Source organism: Rhipicephalus microplus, chromosome 3 (genome assembly GCF_043290135.1).
Source record: "Rhipicephalus microplus isolate Deutch F79 chromosome 3, USDA_Rmic, whole genome shotgun sequence".
NCBI classification, from domain to species: Eukaryota; Metazoa; Arthropoda; class Arachnida; order Ixodida; family Ixodidae; genus Rhipicephalus; species Rhipicephalus microplus.
In genome coordinates this window covers 177,454,701-177,475,386 of record NC_134702.1, presented here as the reverse complement: position 1 = coordinate 177,475,386, position 20,686 = coordinate 177,454,701, and positions in this window count along the sequence as shown.

Here is a 20,686-nt window from a genome sequence, read left to right as displayed (position 1 = left end):
GGGCAACCCTTTCTTTTGCCACCATCCCCACTTCTAGTCGTACATTGAAGTAATAAGAAAACTTCAACCAAAACATATTAAAAAACGACATTTTGAAGCCAATCTCTCACCCCTGAGGATCAGTTTCGAAACACCGGGTTTCTATCCAAAACAGGCAGACTTATGTCGAATGTTCACATTTGCTTCCAGTCATACGTTATACCCTCACTGCTCCAACAAACACCCTCACACCGAGACATTTTGAGAAGGAATGACAGGTGCGCAAACGTAAACAGCCGCTATTCCTTCTTCGACGCTTATAGCTCTCGTGTGCGTGAGTGCGGGGGGGGGGGGGTAGAGAGAGAGGAGTACTGACGAAAAAAATGTTGCATCTTGTTTTTTTTTTGCAGCAGGTAGCTAACGACCTAGTCTAAATGTTCTTTTTGAGGAAGCAGCATACAATACAACACAATCATGCCCACTTAAAGAGACGCAAACACAGGCGCTGTTTTGCAACAGATGAGGTACTGTCGAAAGACTCAGCTTATGTAGGATAACACGTACATGTGCACTAACACCAGAGCATACAATGAAGACAAGTTTTTTTTCAGTTTTTGCAGGAAGAGTTGATGAATGATGAACCATGAATGCACCTTACCTGATTTGAAACTCTGGACAGGTAACAGACTTTTAAAGAACGCGACCCTGTCAAGTCATGGTTCTCACATTTTCTGCTGACAAAAAATTTATATTACAGCATTCCGAACAATGACCAAATTACAATCGTGGGCGAATGTTTTGACCATTATAGTATCACCAAATTTTAAAATAGCGCAAGTATTTGCAGAAGCCAATTCATGTGGTACTGATTGTATGTAGTGCTACCAGCGCGCATGTGCCCTTTCGCAGAAATTGCATCTTATGTTAAGTTTTTCTTTAATATTAATATGTAGAGGCACGGGAAATATTTTGTATTTGTATATTGAAAGCTCTTATATATATTTTTTTCTAGGTTGCTTGGCAATTTCAATTCTTTCACATGTGTTTTTTAATGGTGCTCCTTCGACATTTATTTTATGAGCCAGAGCAAGTCAAATATCGCTCATCTTTAGTTAGAGTGCGTCTGTTTTATAAACATTTGGCGAGTTTATGAATCCGAGCGAGTCCTTTTCAAGGAAATTTCGGTAAGTCTGAGTCTGCAAGAGTTATATTTTCGTTTTATTTTGGTGAGTTTAAGTCCGAGTGAGTCCGCTGGAGGAACGTTTTGATGAGTCTGAGTATGAGTGGGTATACTTGAGGAAAGTATTAGGGGATCCGGCTGACAAAAAACATCGGTGAGTCTGAGTGAGTTTAATTAGAGACAAATTCCGTTAGTCTCACTCTGAGTTAGTCCAAAGCAAAATATTTTTATATATGGTTATTGAGTTAGTCTGAGTGAGTTCCATTTATTTTGCCAACCTATGCCGTACGTGCGCTCTTTCCGTATTCCGCAGAGTGTAGTCTGAGTGTTGTTTGCGAAATTTACTATAACCTTGCTCGCTTGAATGGCGAATTCGGTTTTCAAGTTAAGCGAAATTGTTTCTGCCAGGTGTTAAAAGCTGAACAATATTGCTGCTATTTTTCTGTCATACAAGCATCCAGAATCTTGCCGAAATGTTTTGTTTGCATTTCTTCCAGGTAGCGACGCAAGGGGTGGGCACGGGTGAGCCGGAGCTTCCCCACCCCTCAATTTTCACCCGCCCCCCATTGCCCCCCTCAAGAGGGAACATAGGCACACCACAATGGCTAAGTTCCCTGCCTTCCTGCCCACCCTTAAGGAACTCACTTGTCATGAGTGCAGCCCCGGTAGAATAATACTGACGCTGCCCCTGATTTATTTCTTTGTGTTGTTGCACTATGCGTAAGTACCTTAGTAAGAAAATGCTTGCTCTGGAGAGGGTATATTATGCATATATTTTTAGAGGATAAAGTTTTTATTGATTTTGTGAGAAAAAACACGGGCTTAAGAAAATCGTAAGTTGGGTCCACATTGAGACGCAATTTGCACCACGTGGGGCTCCAAGAGAAAATTAACTTCATACCTCAATCCAGAGCAAACAAGCAGCTTTATGTGGCAAGTGTTATCACTTGGCTATTCCACGCCATCTCTTCAAACCTTGGCGCTCGACCATTAGCGATTAGCTTTCAAAACTTTAGGATAATCTATTTATAGAGCAAGGGGTTTTCCCCTGGAATGTTCTTTGACATACAATTTTCAGTACCGTAAGACGCATGAGAATTGTTTTCGGAAAGCTTGACTCGCAAAATGTATTGCCAAAAAATCCGTTCTTCATTCTAAATAAAATTTTTACTAATTGTCCCATATATTAATATAGAGAAAAGTTTGTCCAATTGAACAGGGTTGTCTTTTGAACTGAAAATAATTTTTACGAACCCTTTCATAGGGTTTTTGTTGCTGCCTCAAGGAAGAGAAATATGGCCAATATTGGAGTTATTTTTTCATAGACAGATAATAGTGAAATGAAATAGATTGTATTAACGAATTGTCAAGTAGTTTTTCTGTAGGCTAAAAATAATTTTAAACGTGCGTAATGCAAAATAGCTTGGACAACTGGCGGCAAAATTTGCTAAAAGAGCTTTCTTTTTTGCTCATAAGTCGTCGTAAGTTTAACATTGGTGTGGTCCAGGTAAAAATAAGCTGAACAGTCCATTTAGTAGGGATTTTAATTGTGCACTGACTGAGAGTTTTTGTTTACTTTTTGTTTTAGGTGGGAAAATTATTCACTAGTTATATTCGGCGTATGTAAGTTTTTTGTGTGCTTGCACGTGTTTATACCTTGTAACAATGGATCCTAGCATGAAGTACAAGCTACGTGGAAGCGAGGAGCATTTAGAGAACATATTAAGCTTTGTTCAAGCTAATTGAAGTGATTTATTACAAAGAGTATAGCTTGGGTCCCTATCAAAATGACGAAAATCAAGACACCGTATTATTAAAAAGTCAGAAAGCTGAAAGTTTCAAATGCCATAAAATTGAAACACCTAAAACAACGAATGCTAGAAAATCAAAATGCTGAAAAGACCCATTGAAGAAAATTCCTTGAATCATGCACGCGAATACCCCCGATTCGGAGGGAAATGGACGAAGATGTGGCGGGTTGTGTTCCCAAAAATAAAAACCAATACCTTGTTGCAGTATTGGTTATGTTGATGTGTTTGACAATAAGGTGTATTCTAGGCTGTATTGGAGGTGCGAGAAGTGAGGAGACTGCAACGTCAGAGTGACTACCGACCTTCCTGTAGAAGGTACTCGCATGGCAATATCGAAGAAAGTGATCTATGACAGCCATGCACTTTCGGATTATTGCTACCATGAAGAGGAAGCATGCCAGACTCAAAGACATCGTCAAGGGAGCGACAACCACACCGCTTACAGAGCAAAAAACAAGGGTTACGCAAAATCGCTTGATGCTGCTCTGGGCAACCAGGACAATGACGACGTTTCAAGTTTTCGACAACGAATTGCACACAAGCTGTTTGCCATAAGCAAGAAATCACTCTCATGTGCGATTGGAGGTGGAAAAAAATATAGTTTTCTATTTGTATTTAGGCTTGAGATAAATTTAAAGGGACAACTGGAAACGAGGATGAAAAGGTGTGCTAGCGTAGCCTCTAATTTTGCTAGCTACTCTAAGGCTTGCCCCAAAGTGCATCAACAGCGGCGACTATCGCCATCACAAGGGACAACCTCATCAAGACCCACATTAATGTGGAAGTGCTGAGGACACATATACGACACCTTGCTCGAACCCCTCGACATTACCTAGCCTCTCTACCAGTGGTCCGACCATGCACATCTTACTGCAAAACAGTGACCACACATGGTGAGTCGATCCCAACTTCGTTCTCTCCTGCCGCTAGACCTGTGACTCCGCCATGGTGCCTCGCTCAACCAATAATTAATATTAACATACCTGGCGTCGAGAAAAAGGCCAATTTGTCGTCACCGGCTCTTAAACAGCTCACACTACTTCTCTTGTATGAGAAATATCTAGACTCTACACTATATCTACACTGACGGATCGGTTCAGCCGGACAGCTCTACAGGAGCAGTAGTGATACCAAGGTTGGCCATGACAAATAAATTCAAGACATCTCACGCAACAACATCAACGGCAGCAGAATTGACAGCACTTCGTGCCGCGTTGCAGTTTGTAGTTGATCAGCCTACGCGCAAGTGGACTATTTTCTGCGACTCAAAGGCGGCACTGCAGTCTCTACTATCAGCCTTACGCCGTGGACCACACGAGCAGCTGGTATTAGAGATAGCAGAGATTATACACCACCTGACTGAGAAAGGGCACCAAATTACATTTCAGTGGTTGCCCAGTCACTGCGGAATCATCGGCAATGAACGGGCCGATCAAGCTGCCCGCTCAGCCCACACAGAAAATCATAAACTGCGACTACCACTTTCTAGGACGGATGCTGCACGAGAGCTCCGCAGACTTGCTCGCCGGCAAACCACATCGCAATGGAATCAGCCGCACTTCAAGCATGCCCGACTGTACTCGCTTGACCCTACGCTAAGTCTTCAAGTCCCGTCGAGGCTTCGCCGAGCAGACCAGACCCTGTTATGTAGGCTGTGGTTTGGCGTTGCATTTACCAACGCCTACGCTTTCCGCATTGGGATGGCCGACACCGCAGCCTGTGGCCTCTGTGGCAAGGAGGAAACCATTCAACATGTTCTTTGTGAGTGCCTAGCGTATAGTAGGTGGCGACTATGCCTTCGCAGGGAACTCAACAAATTAGATGATCAGCCTCTGTCGGAGCAGGAAATTCTGCAGTATCGTCAGGATGCGACTTCACAGAAGAGGGCCCTGAAAGCGCTGCTGCACTTTTTGCGATTGACCGGCCTTGCTGAACGGTTGTAGCTGGGACGCCCTTCCAGTGTGTGTTTTCGTCTTTTTTTTATGAGTGCGCGTGCGTTTGTTTTTTTTCCTCTCTCTAACCCCTCTTTCTTGCCCCTACTTCCCCACCCCCAGCGCTGGGTAGCAAACCAGATGCCAATATCTGGTTAACCTCCCGGCCTTTCCTTTCTCACTCACTCTCTACTCTATCTTCCAGTGTAGCTAGGTGACGCAGACATTTTCATATTTAGGCGTTTGGATGGTTCGGTGTTTTGACTTTTTGACATTTTACACTTTCGGTGTCTTGCATAATCGGCGTTTTGATTTTCGGTGTTCTAATATTCGGCATACAATAGTTCGTCCTTTTGATTTTTGGCGTTTTGAGTGCCACATTATCATAGCTTTAGTCAACAAAAAATACGAACCCTACCCAGGTGAATTTAAACCCCGTGCAGCTCTCTGCTTACCGAAAAGTGATACCAACCAGTGCGACAAAAGCATAGAATCCATGAAAAATAAAAAAAAGTGTTGCATGGCAGAGAAGCCACAGTTATGAATTAACTCAATAGTATTTTAGTGACCATGTTTTATTTCCCAGTAATCATGTGTTGGTTTATAGTTGCAACTTATCCGTCGCGAAGCATACCTTTTTTATTTTCGTGGATGCTTTGCTCGTTGTGCCGTATTAATTTTTAAATCTTCGGGTGTAATTACCGAGGTGCTTGGCACGTCGGTGTCTCTTCACAGTGTCACGAGAGGTCCACGTGGTGCACTCTAAATGTATTCGAATTCCTCGTTGACTAGAGCTAATACTTGCACGGAAATAATTTGAATAAGTACTTAGAGACCTGGATATGCTGTCTAGATGTTTCTCGCATCTGCTGAGCTTGCACTCAATGCTAGGACGCATTGCTTAAGGTATAAACTAGCTACCTTCATTTAAACATATGCGAGGACTGAGATCAGTAGAACGCCAATTCAAAAATATTTAACTCACTAAAAAAGCTCTTTTGAAAAAAAAAACTTACAGTCGGTACACAGGGCAGGCTGCTAGCAAATGCGCTGTTAGTGCATTGCTGTCTGGACACATCAATGTTAAATTTAGAACCTAATGCGGCGCGTCATTGGCTCAACATCTTTCTGCAGAACACCACAGTCTAGATGGTGATGGTCTACAAGTCCTTCAATTAGCAGAAGTGGTCTCTTACAACGTGCTTTACTTTTCCAGCTGCTCTTCGCCACGGTGGTCTAGTGGCTAAGGTACACGGCTGTTGACCCGCAGGTCGCGGGTTCGAATCCCGGCTGCGGCGGCTGCATTTCCGATGGAGGCGGACACGTTGTAGGCCCGTGTGCTCCGATTTGGGTGCACGTTAAAAAACCCCAAGTGGTCGAAATTTCCGGAGCCCTCCACTACGGCGTCTCTCATAATCATATGGTGGTTTTGGGAGGTTAAACCCTATATATCAATCAAATCATTACTTTTCCAACTGCGTCAGGCGTATAGTCTTCTCCTATGCAGCCCTTACAGTAGGTTTAATTGAAGGACTCATTGAAGAGGAGATATAAGCTAGTTTTCCTTTTGTACCACCACCAAAAAGTTCATCGGCACTACTGCCGCGTGCTCCAAGTAGCACCACTCAGTGAATGGACAAACGCCATGATGAAAAATAGCAATGGGCAAAGTGCATGGTTCAACCCAACACCCTCAAGACTAGAGGGTTTCGTTACACCGGCCGTACACACAATAGCATAAAGGCTTTTGCTTGCCATCTTCGCGTTCGCGATGGTCAAGTGTTGTAGTGTGCAACATCTGTGCACCGGGCCCCAGTGCATAAACTGGGTTTTCAGCAAGAACATGTCGCTTCTTTTAATCAAATTCTGCCGAAGGAAAAATGTCTGGTGATCGAATGCTTGGTAGTCTGTAGGAAATCCTGTCACTGCGTTGATAACCGTTATTGTACAACATTCTATAGAAGCGACAGCGGGGCTTAACATTCATGAACCATGGAAAAGCACAGACAGAAAACAAGTACTCCCACATGGGAACTTAGTTTTAAAAAAATTTCGCAGCGATTACCTTTTTCTTGGCGCATCATTCAGGAGTATCATTTCCAGCAGTCATGCTCAGCGAATAAATATTTGTAGTACATTACCCCAAATACATGCGACTAACAACCGCCTCATACCTCAGCTATATAATGAAAATATACTAGAATTACAAGACTTTCGAAGAAAAGAAGCTATGGCATACACTGCACGCCTTTTTATAGCAGATGCACGTTACGAACGTCAATGCGACCACTACTAATTCCTTCTCGGAGGGAAACTGTGCGTGCTTGTGTACGTGTGTCTGTAGAAGATGTTAAGATCGGCCTTCCTGGCTCGGCGCTGCTTGGACGCGGGGGACGATTGCAGCTAAGTCTACCATGGTTTGTTCCGGGTCAACACTCTCGAGGTGCGCCAAAAGCGGTGACAACACGAAAGTCATACTACGAATTCTTTAGGGATAAAAGCTCTCCTCGTCAAAACGCCTGGCTGACTGGCGGCCAGAAAGGGCTGTTGGAAATCGAGGCCTCTTGATTTGTTTTATGGGACACGAAACGCCCTGAACAATTAGCCGAGAGCTTGGGATCCGTCGTCAGGTATGTTTCCCACACTCTGTGGTGCTTTCAAGTCTTTCATTACGACATGCTCTAGCCTGCCTAGCGCTGCAGACCCTATTCTGCACGTGCGATGCAATGTTATGCACTGTGCTGCTGTTTGTTGTTGAGTGATTCTAGCAAGAGGAAGAAGGCACCTAATCTCTGTCAGCCCCTTGGGCGACACGGTGCAGTGCCTTGTGGGGGGAGGGGAGTAAGAGAAGATAGATAGGGTGGGGGAGGGGTGTGGGTAAGACATCAAGGCCATGGCTGTAGCAGCAAACGGGCAGCAGTAGGGGCAGGGTCGGCAGGTTGCTGCTCATCTGTAAGCAGCTATTCCCGTCTCCTCCAGAAATTCTACCAGGCTCCGGAGCACTGGCAGGTGTGAACGGGACGGGTAGAGCAGGTGGTCCTGGAGTTTGCAGGATGCCGCCTGCTGTTGAGCAGCTGCAGGTGCTCTGTGCTTTGTAACCACGTCAAGGTGGAGATGCACCTCTGGTGGCCGGAGGAGTGGCGGTCGAGGGGCAACATGATGGGTGGATCCGGTACCTTCTGGTGATAGAGGGGGATGAGGCCTCCCATCCTGGACCCTGGCAGGCTGCGCAGGCGGGCCAAGAGAGCTGCACCGTCTGCAGCACAGTGAAGACGGTATATGTGCCCAAGCGCGTTGTAGCATGCGTAGCAATAGGGGTCACTCTCCCGCCTCCGCCAGCGTTGCGGCAACAGGGAAGCTCCTAGGTAGTCCCATAATGGCCCTCAGAGATCCCCTGTGCAGCCCCTCCAGTAGGCGTCTCCTGACTGGCGTCAGGTTCACCAGCAGAAGGGCATACAACAGGACACAAGTGGCGGCGTCCTAGTTGAGCCGCAGCGCCCACGTTGTGGAGCATCCGCGGCCTTGCTGCTGCAGCCTGCTGACGGCACCCTGGACACGCCGGACCTGGGCTGAGGCGGCTTTGGCAGCAGGGATCCAGGTGAGCCGGTGGTCAATGGTGAGGCCCAAGTACCTCACTGTCGTCCTCTGAGGGAGACGGCGGTTGTTGACCTTCAGCGGCTTCACGTGGGCCCGTGCCGTCGCAAGTGGGTGAATAAGCAGGGCCTTGGTTTTCGTGGCAGAAACCCTAAGGCCAATGCCTCCGAGGAAGGCGATCACCGCATCCAGGGCTGCCTGCAGTGACCTCCTGTTGGCAGGGATGGACCGCTTTGGCATGCTTGCCTAGAGTGTCACGTCGTCAGCATAGACAGAGCACTGAACCGGGAACCTGGTGTTTGTCGGGAGGGAAGCTGGAAGCCCTGCGAGCGCTATGTTGAAGAGGAAAAGAATCAGTACTGAGCCCTGGGGAACACCGGTTGTGATGACCCTGGGCTGGCTGGTCTGTTCACCAACAAGAACGCAGAAGGTACTCCCGGACAAGAAAGCGGTCACAAAGCCTCGGAGGCACCCGCTGATGCCAAGTTTGTCTAGTGCCGCCTCTACAACCACGTGCGGGAGGCTATCGAAGGTGCTTTCCACGTCCAGAAGCAGGAGCATGGCCACAACCCCGCAACTCTTGGCATCCTCCAAGGTAGCGACGACGTCTGTGATGGAGTCGGCAGTGCATCCGGTGTCGCCTGAAGCCCGTCTGCTGCTCTGGGAAAAAGCCCAGCTAGTCTGCCATCCATCGCAGTCTCTCCAAGGCCACCTTCTTCAGCACCTCGCAGCCTGCAGATAGAGACACTGGTCTGTAGGAGGATAGCACAGTGGCCTTCCTCAGGGGCTTCAGGATGGGTGCCTCCACCGCGGTTCGCCAGGACTCCGGGAGCACTGCGATGTCGAAGACGTCGTTGAAGTATCCCAGGAGACGTTGACGGTCTCCCTTTGCCAGGTTGCGGAGCATCTGAAAGGTTATGTCGTCTGCTCCTGGGGCACTGCGTCGCCTTCGAGGGCCGCCACGAGCTCGTGTACCCGCAAGGGCTCGCTGCACAGTTCCTGGGTCTCTGCTGTCACCGAGCCTGAATGATGGCAGGAGGTTGGACATGGTAGGGCGTTCGAAGGGGGCAGAGGGGCCAGCTTGGCAATGTTCCTGGTGGCAAACTGATCGGCCAGGAGCTCAGCAAGCTCAGAAGCAGGGACAGCCATGTGCACCGCCACAGACAGCACCTGATTCATTGCCCGTGGCACCATCAGGAGGCACTTCAGCAAGCGCCAGGTGCGGGCCTCATCCTTTGAACAGTTGATAGAGGCACAGATGCTTCCCCAGTACTGGTTCCTGTGCCTGCGAGCATGGCGTCGGCAAACTGCATCTATCCTACGGAATGCCGTCCATAGTTCCGGTAAAGCTCCTTTGAGGGCCTGCCGCTCTGCTCGCCGCCGTGTTGCCCTCAGTGCCAGGTGCTTGATGTCCGGGACGGGCTGTCCCTCCTGAGCCTTAGTGACAACTGTTGCTGCCTTAGCGCTGTCGGCCACCAGCCACAAGAGGTCCGCGCCACTCGTGTCCTCCTTGAAGAGCCGTCGGAAGACCTGCCTATCTACCACACGGTATTCTCTGTTCCTGGGGGCCTTGTCGCAAAAGGGAGATTCCAGCAGGGGTAGATGGTCCGAGCTCCACGTGTCCTGTACCAGTGTCCAAGAGTAGTGGCATCCCTCCGTAGCAGCGCTGACGTCGATGGCCGTGCGAGCTGCCCGGCCCCCACCACGAATGAAGGTCATGATTGTGGTGTTCCAAACCACCAGGCCCAGCTCGTGCAGGACGTCCTGTAGGGTGCTGCCTCGTGTACAGGTCTTGTGGCTGCCCCATGCTGGGTGGTGGGCGCTGAAGTCACCACAGAGGACAAAAACCTTCCCCAGCTTGTATGCCAGCTGCAGAAGGCACCCGGGATCCCATGGTTGCTGAGGTCGGATATACAGGCTGGCCACGACCGTGTCGACCCCCTGGAGGCGTACTCGGATGGCGCATCACTCGAAGGGGCCTCCGACCAGATCATCCATTGTGTTGTGCTTATTGACCTAAGTTGTGCTGCTTCTCTCCCGCCGTGTGACGAACTGAACGTGCATCCTCTCTCTTTCTTGGGTAGAAAAGAAAGGAGTGTTTGACTTTCTCTCTCTTTCTCCCTCTCGTTTTTTTATCCCTATTCACTGCGCCGTGCTCCCTGCTAGGTTGCAGAAATTAGGCGCCTTCTTCTAACTACTACCACCACCATTTGTGGGACGGAGATGAAGACGACAACTTCTTTGGACTGCCCTGGACTGAATAGACATGCAGTCTGTCAGTTTAAAGTGATCTGCAAGGTGGCCTTCCTGTAAGGTTTATATTCAAAACAAAAACTGTCGTTCACAGACTGCTTTTCTCCCTCATTGTGCCTCTACTTCTTTGAATTCCAGCGAATGCACGCGAGCACAACAAGATCTCAAAAAGGGGAATGACAAAAACAAAATGAGCGAGAAAAGCAGTCTTTGAACGAAAGTTTTTGGTTGGAAAACTAACCTTACATAAAAGCTGCCTTGCAGATTATTGTAAACTATCCATTGTTTTCACCTGCAGAGAATTTTAGGGAGACCAAGGCTTAAAACGCAAGCACCGAGACGCTCTTAACCATCCCTGAGAAGCTCCCATCCAGCTTCCATGATGCTACCGTTACTGTGTAAATAGTGTATATAAACGTTGCTCTTATCAGCCCGGCTTCTCTGCTCGACTACTACCTGAGATTCGGCTAGCTCCTTTGAATACATCACGAGCACGCAAAGGGGCACGGAGTTGTACAGGAGAAAGTGTGCAACATCACATCGCTTTTATTACGTGTAATATTTGTTCTCCGCTGCATTCGTCCGCTCGTGTCCACATGTAACGTTGCAGTTTTTATAGCGAAGACACACCGTTGATTGCGTTCACGTCATTGATTGTCAGTAAACAGCGGTTGCCTTATTTATTTGCAAATTACCTCCCCATAAAGTATGTCGAAGTAATTTATTACTTGGCTACCTGAGGAGATTTCTAACTTGACTTACTTTTTTATCAAGGCCTGATTATAATGTTCAGATTTATTTGGTTGATTCTGAACATTACCTTCGCAAGAGAAGTACATCCGTCAGCGACAATCATTCTTCACCTCTACCAGGGCCAGTAGGCCCGTTCAAGTTACGTGAAGACCTGTTTGCTGGACTGTGCCATATATGACATGTCGCTCAAATGTCTGCCTCCGCATCACTGACGAATCCAGCCGTCTTATATAATATTTCTACTGGCAACTTTTTAAAAAAAATTGTTTTGTTTTTTTTTAAAACTGATTGCCTCAGACAAGCTTATTACGCCTCTTCTCAACACTGGATAGCCGTTGTTACGCGTGGGGCCTGGGCCGACGGGGAGACACGCGTTCTTTGTTCATCAAACAAGTCCCCGAAGGGCTGTCAGCCTGCTGTGCGCCGTGTATTGTCCATCTTAGCCGGGAAGTGAGGTGGCATTCCGACATCAAAGACGTTCGATGAGACGACCACAATGGTTACTTGGTGTCACAGCTACAGTGTGGTGGCCACGCCCCAATCAAAGACCTTGACTTGAGCGAGTGTGAGCGGCACCGTCAGAAATGGTGTGTGTGTCCCGTGATTCAACAGCGTATTCTTGACCCATTCCCTGATTTAGTCCAAACGCACACTTCATAGTGAGCCACCCAGCTCATTCGCAAGAGATCTCTCGCCCTGTCTGTAAAGATTGCAATAAATCCTCTTTTATGTTTGCCATCCTACTTCCGAGTGCACATGCGGTTTCTTTTCCATCTCTCTACACTCCCTTGCTTGCCCCTATTTTCCCAGTGCTCGGTAGCAAACCGATTGCCAAGATATGGTTAATCCCCCAGCCTTCCTTTCTCTCTCTTGCCATCTTACTGCCTTGGCATCTTCATCCCGTATATCCGATGTCTTAAAGGGCTAGTGCAAACAGATAAGTTAAAGAATAAAACAGATGGTGTATATTCTCTGCAGCACGTTCAGGCGCTGCATATAAGTGGCCATCATCGAAAATTATCAACTTTAACACCTCGGACAGGTGATGATATACCCTGAGTAGGTTCGAGCATGTATTATGCCTCGACGCTTTTAACTTCATTAAACTTCTGCTTTTTGATTTCATCTTTCAGGGCTTTGTGTAGTTCTTCATGTTACGCGCTGCATTCATGCTGCACTGCTACCACTTTATTTCTTCTGCATATACGCCCTGTTTCGGGCACGATCATAGGCTGCCATCTTAGACTGATAATGATGCCTTTTTGCATCCGTCCGTATGAATATTCGAATGGTGCTATGGTGAACTCACACGGATCAAAACGATGGGCAGTACATTCAACGTCGTATGACTATATTCATTGCGAAATGCGACATAGAAAACCAGAAAAAATCACTTTTAAGCATAAGATGGCAGTGTCTATGTTTACTGTAACTGTTACATTTATGTTTTGTCAATTTGTCCAATATGTCATTTCATGATGCGGCGCCGCCGAACTTGTGCCGCTGTTCATAGTGGTACTATCGGTCAGCTTGCTACTATACTACCTATATCTGCTACTACTGCAAAAAGGAAGGCCACATCACGACGAACTGTAAGCCAAACTTTGCTTTCGTAACAATCCGAGAATCGGAAAAAAACATGTGGTTGTTAGGGCCGCATCTCTAAGAAATGAGCGTGATGGGAAAACGTGTCGAGCACTTCGAGACTCAGCGGCAACCATGGACGTTGTCCATCCTTCGTTGGTGTCTCCGGATGACTTTACAGGAAAATGCGCGTGGATTAAGCAATTCACCGAAAAGCAGAGTGCTTGCTTACCAAACGCTACGGTTGTCTTTGTAGGCCCGCTCGGTAAGCTTCGCAACGAAGCGGCTGTGTCTGCTGCGCTTACCGATCGTTTTCAATATCTTTTCTTTAATAACTCAGAGCAGCTTCTCAAAGATCAGGGTGAATGACTTTTCTCCAACTTAGCGTACATGGCCCTCACGCGATCGAAAGCGCAGAAGCTTTCGCAAGAACTTGATCTTGTTCAATGTGGTGAAGCATCAAGTGCAAAAGCTGCTGATCTGGTTGACCTCGCGGCGAGTTGACGGAACCACAGACAGAAAATTCTCCGTGTGGGCCATTTGAGCAGTCACTCGAGCGGCCTGTCGCCGAAGCGACTGGCGCGGTCTCTGTCGGCGGAGGAGACGACATGGCGCCATTGAGTCAGAACGAGAGGGGTGCAACGCTCTCGCCTGTAGCGGAAAGTTGGAGTGAGTTGTCGAGGGTTGACCGAGAAACGCTCGTTTGAGAGCAGGGTGAGGACCTTTCGAATAAAGCACTAATAGAAAGTGTAAACTAGGGAAAAAGTAATGTTTACTTTTTTGAGAAGGCGGGGCTCCTGTATCGGAGCTACACGCATGTGCAAAGTAGCAAGTATGAGCAGCTCTTGGTGCCACGAAAGTATCGTCGCCAACTATTGGAACTGGCGCATGAAAACGCGTGGGCAGGGCATCTCGGCATAAAAAAGACCGAGGCTAGACTTTCCATTGAAATCTATTGGCTGAAATGCTGGAAAGATATCAAAGACTGTACGCTCATGCGACACTTGTCAGAGAGCGGGGAAATCCACGGACAAGTGGAAGGCACCAATGAAGCTTGTGCATATTATCATAGAACTTTTTCAGCGCCTAGTAATTGATATCGTCGGGCCATTGCAAGAGTCAAGGCAAGATTGTCGGTACATCCTGACGGCCCTCTGTGTAGCCAGAAAATTTCCGGAAGCGATACCACTTAAGGAGCTCAATTCCCATCATGTCGTGGATATTTGCACGCGTCGTATTTTCTTCTCAAATATAATGCGACAATGGTAGTGTCTTCACCAGCTGCCTTACTTCTACGTTTATGGATAAATGCGGAATAAACTAGTGCACAGCTGGATTCGTCACCCGCAATCTAATCCGGTAGAGCATATGCATTCCGTTCTGAAACGGATACTGAGAGCTCTGTGCTACGAGCAAAAATGGGACATGGAAGCGTGTATTCCTCCCGTTATGTTCGCTTTGAGATCAGCTCCTCATGAGAGCAATGGTTTTAGCCCTGCAGAGCTTGTGTATGGCAGGAGTTTGAGAACACCATTGCAAATACAACGCAAGTGCTGGGAGGGATTCGATGAGGACCCTAATGTAGTTGCGTATAACCAAGACCTCCTTCGGAGGATTGGAAAAACGAAAGATCTTGAGGAAAGCCGCATGAAGGCTGCACAAGCTTTGTCGAAGGAGTACTACGACAAATCGGCGAAGTAGCGTACTTTCGAAGTAGGTAGTCAGGTAATGATGCTGCTGCGGTCGTCCAAAAAGAACAAGCTTGACGTTCAATGGGAAGGGCCCGCCAAAGTAATATCGAAGCTTTCTGATACCAATTATGAACTGAAATTAGGAATGCGGCCGAACAAAGTATACCACAGTAACTTTATGACACCATACGTTCAACGTCAAGAGGTAGTAAATGTGCTTTTGAATGCATCAGAGGAAGAGTTAGCAGAAATTTTGAGTTCCAGTGATGTAATCGAAAGGGGATCGGAGGTAATCTTGAAGCAGTTGAACCTTGTGCCCATGTTAAGTGAAGTCCAGAAGGAGGACCTGAGAAGCATTGTTTTCGAGTTTGAAGACGTGTTTTCGAACCGTCCCGGAAACACGACGGTAATTGAACACGATATCGAGCTAACTTGTGAGGAGCCAATCCGTAGCAAACCGTATCGTTGTTCCCCTGTGTAAAATCAGATCATGAAAGAGGAGATCAATAAAATGCTGGAGCAGGGAGCCATAGTACCGGGCGAGAGTGACTATACATCCCCTGTATTACTGGTTCGTGTGCCGGGGAAAGATCCGAGGCCATGCATCGATTATCGGCGTTTTAACGTGATAACTCCAGACCAAACTTACCCGATACCAAACTTAGAGGAGAGGGTAGAACTGCGTCATATTGCAGCTATATTTCCACGTTAGACCTCGTGCGAGAGTATTGGCGAGACCCCCTTGCGGAGTGTGCTAGCCACTATGCCGGATTCGTTTCTCCATTTGGAACGTATCGTCCACTTAAGCTGAGCTTTGGATTGAAAAATCCGCGCTTTTGTTTTTCAGGCTTAATAGATTACGTTCTCAAAGCCCTCTCTGAGTTGGCTCTGCCGTATCTTGACGATGTCGCCATCTTCTCAAACAACTGGGAAGAACATGTCGAACATTTGCGCGTCGTGCTGAACAGGTTGGAAGAAGCTGGTCTTACAGTTAAACCTACTAAATGTCACCTGGGGTGCGGCGAGGTGTCTTACGCGGGACACGTTGTGGGGCGTGTGCGGCGTAGACCTTCAAAAATTAAGGTAGCGGCCGTCGTGAACTATCCATGACCAACCACAAAATCTGAGATAAGGGTATTCTTGGACCTAGCTGGATACTATCAGCATTACGTGCAAAACTACTTTAGTATTGTCAGCACTCTAACTGACGTACTTCGAACGTCGGAGCCGATGAAAGTAGCATGGGACGCAGAAAATGAGAATGCGTTTTGCCAGCTGAAACAGGCCCTAAGTGAAAAGCCTGTTCTCATGGCACCCGATTTCTCTAAGAGATTTGTGATTCTAAGGGATTTGTGATTTGTGATCGCGACATGGGAGCTATATTGTGCCAGGAAGAGAGTGCTGGTAATGGAAAGCCAGTTTTGTATTTAGGTCGAAAACAGCTGCAGGGAAGAGGCATACAGTACGCCTGAAAAGGAATGCGCTTACCTTGTGTGGGCCGTTCAAAAGCTAGCCTGTTATGTCTCCGCTTCGAGGTTTGTGGTCGAAACGGACCACTGTCCTCTAACCTGGTTAAATAACATGTCGCCTAAATGTGGCCGGTTATTGCGTTGGAGCATGATACTTCATGAGCGTAACTTTGACGTTCGCTACAAAAAAGGAAAGTAAACGCTAATGCAGACGCACTGAGCCATGCGTTTCAGTTAGTACCTTCTCCACCTCTCGGTTCCTCGCTAGCAATTTGGGGCAAAATTTGGTCCTCCTCACTGCCTTAGCTGAGCGCTCTCGGCCAGAGTGACCTCAAAGGGTCAACTTTATGTTGTATTCTATTTCATTACGTTGTTGTACGTGTAAACATTTCAGTTCTCATCTTCAGAGTCTTGTGTCCCACATGTTCCTCTTTAAGTAGAGGGAACGAAATTCCGATAAACACGTAGCTAGGTATTTACTATATTTTGTCTGGTGTTCTGTCGGGTGAGTGAGTGAAACAACTTTATCGACGATTCGGCATAAAGGGGGAAGGAGTAGGGGGATTAAAGCGAGACACTAGCGTGCTCGGACGTCCCGGAGCAGCAACCTACTCGCGTCAAACCCGTGGGGGCACCGCTTTCGGCCGCTGGCATTCCAGGATGCTAAGCACAAGCTGGACCACGTCTCTTTGATTGCCTGGCTCTCGGCTGATAATTTTGCTGCTTATGACAGTTGGCATTACTTCTTGGTTACCCGGCGGTGGTGCATAGTCCCAAAGGAGGTGTCTCTGGGTGACTCGCGCCTTCTTACAGTGTTGGCATACATCAGTGGTGTAAACCTCCGGGAAAACGTGCTTTGCCCAGACGGGGGTCCATATTGCTTGTACTTGCAGCTGCCGTAGTGTGGCTGCTTCTCTGCGTTGTAGGTCTCGGTGAGGCGGTGGGTAGAGGCGTCTGCTCGTTCTGTACCACTGCAGAACATCGGCGTAGGTTGTGATAAAATACTCTCCGTCTTCGGAATCGCGTCGTTGCGGCTCCGAGGAATGCGTTGACAGAGACCCGCGGCTAGTTAGCGCGTGTGCCTCCGTATCTGCCTCCTCGTTGCGGTTCGGGCCCACGTCCACGTCGGGTAAACGAGGACACTTGCTTTTGTCGTGTATTGTCTGTGGACAAACCGTTTTTGTCACGTTGCAGAACCATCGCCAAGTGCTGAGACCCAAAATCGTCAGAAGAGACGAGCGAAGCTGGCCGGCAAGTTGTGGCGACAAGCCAGTGGAGCTGGAATCCGTTCTCAAGAATGGGATGTGTTCACGGAACGGAGTCTGGTTTTGCATTCTCCCCATGGCCCTGGAGGCAAACCAAGAGGGACCTGGCGAACGAGCGCGCCCGACATGCCACGTGAAAGCAGCTCGTATTTCCGGCGCATTGTCTGGCGGCGGGGGTGCTGTTACGCCTGGGAGTCAACACTGAACGTCAACACTGAACGCCAGTTGCCACAAGACTGGAAAGTGGCAAATGTAGTCCCGATCCACAAAGGAGGTCCTAAAAAAGACGTCACGAATTATAGACCTAATTCGCTTACCTCGATATCATGTAAAATTATTGAACATGTAATATATAAGGCTCTAATGAAGCATTTATTAGATTACGATTTGTTAACAAAGACTCAACACGGTTTTCGTAAGGGCTTTTCCTGTACGACCCAGCTTCTCGAGTTCTACAACGATCTAGTATCTGAAATTGATCTAGGTGGGCAAACAGACTGCATCTTTTTAGACTTCAGTAAAGCTTTCGACACTGTTTCGCATCCTCTGCTCCTCGAAAAATTACGAATATTTAATATAGATGAAAGAATTTTTAATTGGATAGAGAATTACCTGTCACAACGCCGCCAATGTGTTGTCCTGAATGGTACTAAGTCGGAATTTCTAGAGGTCACGTCGGGCGTCCCCCAGGGATCTGTATTGGGGCCTCTGCTATTCATAATTTTTATAAATGACATTAACAAAGATATAAGCTCAAGTATACGGCTCTTTGCTGATGATTGCGTAGTCTACAGAAAAATTCAGAAAGAACATGATGTCCTTGAATTGCAGGCTGATCTTGCACGTATTCATCAATGGTGCCTTAAGTGGCAAATGAAGTTAAACACAAATAAGTGCGTTCATGTGTGTTTTACAAAGAAGAAAAAAATATTTGATGCAAATTTTTGTCTAGGAGGAAATAAATTAGATAAAAAATACTCGTACAAATATTTGGGTGTATTGCTGTCGCATGATTGTTCCTGGAATGCACATGTGGATTATGTGGTTTCCAAAGCCGCGATAGCGTTGAATTATATTCAAAGGAATTTGAGATGTGCAGATCCTAACCTTAGAAGCACGGCCTACCTCACTTGTATTCGTCCAATCTTGGAGTATGCCTGTACTCTTTGGGACCCAACACAAACAGGTTTGATAAATAAATTAGAAAAAATACAAAACAGAGCAGCCAGGTTTGTTTTGGGTCGGTACGGACAAAAGCAGAGTTGTACCGAAATGAAAAAGGAGTTAAACTGGGAGTTACTGTCGTCCCGTCGCAAAAAATTGCGTTTGAAGCTTTTATACCAGATATTTCATAAAAAAACGGGACTAGACAGCGACACTTACTTAAAAAGACCAGATTACATATCTCAACGTACAGACCACATACACAAAATAAAGCCGTGCCGGGCCAGGACGAACCTGTATTCAAACTCGTTTTTTGTTAAAACTATTAACGAATGGAATTGTTTGACATCTGAGCAAGTGTGCAGTGTTAATGAAGATGTATTTTTTTCAACTTTGTAACCCCCCTGCTGTAACGCCTCTGGCAAAGCGGGGATATGTATGAATAAAGAATAAAGAAAAATGCCTCTGCAAAGGCAATCTGTGTCAAGGCCAGCCCGCGAGCCCACCTGACGCGATCAACTCAACGACGTCATCAAGCGGCGGCGCCGGTCTGTCACGCAACGCACAGCGAGCTCCCTCAGCCCACAAGCCCTTTGAAGATATCGGCGCCTTCCAGTCTAGCAAGTCTTACGCAATGTGTCGGAATGTCACTCGACCTTGGCTGCAACCACGCGCAGCAATCGGTGCTTTCCAGTCTGGCGAGTCTTACGCAATGCGTGGCAAGATCCCTCGTCCTTGGCGCAACCACGTGCTGCAGCGGGTCCCCATTGGAGGATTCCGACATCACCGCCAGCGGCGCTTCTGGTTGGACGTTTTTGGTGACTCAAAGGATCCACACGGTGCCTTAAAAACAGCCCTTCAACGCGTCGCCAGTAGTAGACCTATGTGTCAGAGAAGACATCTCGGCTCTTCGTGTCCCTAAGCTGTCGTCCCCAGTGCCGAATTTGTAACGCCTCTATTTCTTTGCCCTACATAAAACTTGCCTTCACTCACCATCGTCTCGTCCGCTCGTCTATCAGCTCTGTGCAGAAGCAGTCGCGAACTGAGTAACACACGCTACCAAACGGCTGGTGACCGTGTAGGCGGAGTTCGAAGCAGTGACGCCGGCGGGACCGTGTTGGCGTCGTGCCTTCGTAACAGTGCGGCGCAGCCACTGGATTTTTCTAATTTTATGCGATTACTTTATTTCTTATTTGGTAGTTTCGCATTCATGTGTTTTTTTGGTAATCTATTGCGAAAAAACACGTCCTCTGTTTGCAAGTGCTCGAAAGAGTGCTCTGCCGAATATCGATCCCGATCGGAATATAAGTGGAATTCACAGGTTGAAGTAATGGAACAAGACATAGCAATTTTATACATACAAAAGACAAAAAAATAAAAGAAATGAGTCAGGACAAGTTAAGAAAGAACCGGTTGAACTGAAACCACTTGTCATTCCAACATTGAAGGTGCGCGCGTGCCGTGCAAGCTTTTTAAAGCTTCAAAAACTTCTGTGACAACGGCTTCCTTTGACAAATCCCGGTCACAGATTGTTTATCGGTGAAGTCGACAGCACGGTTTCTGAACAGCGGCTTCATGAACTTTCTGCACACAAGTTCTATTAATTTGCGCCTTTGGATTTGGTCACAACGGTCACACAGCAGTACTGGAAGCCCAAAAATTACGTCCGCACTCTCCACGATGCCCATCTGTGGAGGCGTAAGGAGAGCTGCGTGGTGCAGAAGCATCACGTCCACAAATCTTTTCAGGGCATGCAGCACACGCACGAGCTCGGCAGTGGGGTAGCACAAGCCACCTCTGTCCTGGTGGGAAATCACGCCGTCTGTAGCACTGGTGCTTGTAGTGTTTGCAGAGCGACCATGAACAGTCCGAAACATGGAATCTAAGCCAGCTTTAATACTCATGTCAGCTACATATATATAGGACAGAAACACATACACAACGCCCCTTCTTGGGTACAAAGAACAAACCGAAACTGAAACTAAAATCACATTATAACACATTTCCTACCT